The sequence below is a fragment of the Rhinopithecus bieti genome, unplaced genomic scaffold (genome assembly GCF_001698545.2).
Source record: "Rhinopithecus bieti isolate Rb0 unplaced genomic scaffold, ASM169854v2 scaffold_2077, whole genome shotgun sequence".
In the NCBI taxonomy this organism is placed as follows: Eukaryota; Metazoa; Chordata; class Mammalia; order Primates; family Cercopithecidae; genus Rhinopithecus; species Rhinopithecus bieti.
In genome coordinates, this window is record NW_016803882.1 from 5,343,058 (window position 1) to 5,345,593 (window position 2,536).

The window sequence follows — 2,536 nt, forward strand, 5'->3', positions numbered from 1 at the left end:
CCAAATAATTTACCATGGGGTAAATTCAGGCCTTGAGTCCCTAGCCAGTCTTCCTTCTCTTCCTTCTTTCAGAGTCTTCTCTGTTTGTTTTATCTAAAAACAAAGATTTTAGTGGGAGGAATGAGGAAAAGTATGCCTATGCCATCTTCCTAAAAGTGGAAGCTGGATATATTTTTAAGCATGACAACCACTTTAATTGTCAATGCAAGAAATTTAGAAATGTCAAAATCAATTTGAGCACTCTAGATATTAAAATTCTGTATCACACAACATACCCATGAAACAAACATGCACATGTACCCCCAAATCTAAAATAATATATGAAATTATTTTAAAAAATGAAATATAAACAATTCTCATTACCCTTTATATTTAAAACAAGAAATCTAATTTGTTTGTTTTTGAGTTAGCGGCCATGTTGCCTTGTTTAAAAAAAAAAAAAAAAAAACAACTGGTATGTTGATTTTCTGTGCATTAAGAATGATTGCATATGAAATTACTATAAGGTTAATCAAAGCATTGTAGCTCTTGAGAGGTTCACTAGACTCCAACTAGTCACCAGTCCTTCACAACTATAATTTGTAAACAAAAGCAAACTTAAAGAGTCTCAGGTCTGAAGGTATTAGAAGTTAAAAATTGACTTAAAGCTACTACTAATAGCCAATCTTTGTTGTGGAATGCTTTTAAGAAAAGGAGTATAGTCAGTTAGCGCAAACAGGATTGGGCACCAAATAACCTGAAAAACTATCTGATGATGATAAAGTAAAAACATAACCAACTCAAGAGTGTGAAGAACTGGATTTGAGTCCTACTTTGGCCTTTAATCTGCCATGTAAACTTACTCAAATTAATTAAACTTCCCAAATCACTGCCACTGTGGCTGTTTAGGGCTGAATGAACTTATTCAGTAGACTAGTGAGAACTGATATTATTATTACTATTCTCTTTGTATTTACATTTTGGGAGATGCATCTTCGTGTACTAATATTGGGGGAGGCATAACCATCAGTGTTTTTGAAAGCCCCCTCTCCAGCTGGCTGTAATGCTGCAGGGTTGAGACTCTTCAGTCTAGACAAATATCTCCAGTTCTGACTCAAGATGTCACTCAACCTGAATGATTCAAGTGATCAGCCAGGTTTGGGTACCATTGACCTAGTAATTTTCAAAGCAGGGTTGGGGAAGAGGGCTAGTTTAGGAGAAATTTCTGACTCGTTTACCCTTCTCCTTATCCCTCAAGATGAACATTTTGAAAATGTTCCCTAGTGATTCCGATATCTGACTTGGACTTTCACACTCCCCAGTTTATTGCCATTTTTGTCTCCTCTAACCTTGCAGTTGAGAGTTGTCTTGATGTAACGGTACTTTCAAAGCTTGAGTGCTCTCTACAACATTGCTACCAGCTTCCGTTTGAACATCATCTATGACAAAAATCTCACTAGCTCTTGGGCAACTAATTCTGTCTCTTGAGAGTCTCAATAAGGCAAAAGATACAATAAGTTACCTGGGTAAGGTGAGGTAATGAGGAGACAGGTTTCTGATCACTGTAAAGAAGATTGCATGTGGTATTTTAAAAATAAGTCACAACTCAAGTTATAGTCACTTTGGAAAATTGCTAAGTTTCAAAACAAATAATATATTTCACTTACTAAGTCTCTTACCCTAAAAAATTCCTGTGGAAATGTTATAATCTTCATTTTTTGAAAATAAAAAGAAATTTTCTTGTTAGAGATGAGAAAGCTGTTATATGGAGATAAGTAAATTAACAGAGTCAGCTGGTACATAATCACGTGGGATTTGAACGATGGCAATTACCCTCACAGCCACACTCTGACATAAGGCTTCCGTTAGTGAACAGGTTGATTTTGCTCCCCTCCCCATCACCACACACATACAACATGAAGTGGTGATGCTCTTTCAGTCATATGCCCGAAACAATGTTTTCCAGATCAGTCCATATATATGAAGAAATGTCAGATAGGTGAAAGGAGGAAAGGGACACTGTTGTGACCAATCTGAAGAATAGGCTACAGACAGGACCCTCAGAATCAGTCTGAGAATCATGTGATGGAAGACAGCATTAGCAAAGGCAATGTGCATGAACCCAGCTTGTTTTTCTCTTGGCTACTGTTTTCAGCTAAGTGTGAACTCAGGTCATTTCCTGCATTTAAAGGCAAAACCTGTCACTCCCAAAAAGAGCTCTCTGTACTGACCGGTTCACTAATTCACTGCTGACTGGGCTTGTCTGGTAAGGGAACACATTAAATATTTAAACCTTGTCCTTCCTCAGATGCAGAGCAGCAAAGATGATTTTCCACAGAATTTAGCATTAAACTCGAGCAATTTGTACAGCTGTGCATATAAATGGCTTTTCACATAATCTCTAGAGGCTAGGGTCAATGTTCCTCGTACATTTTAATACTGTAGATGACATAGCAACATCCTTCCAATTTATGTTCCCTCGTAATTGAAAGGGGCTTAATAAAAGTGAGGAAGAGGCAATATGTACACAGCAACATCGATTTCTGCTGACAGTTGA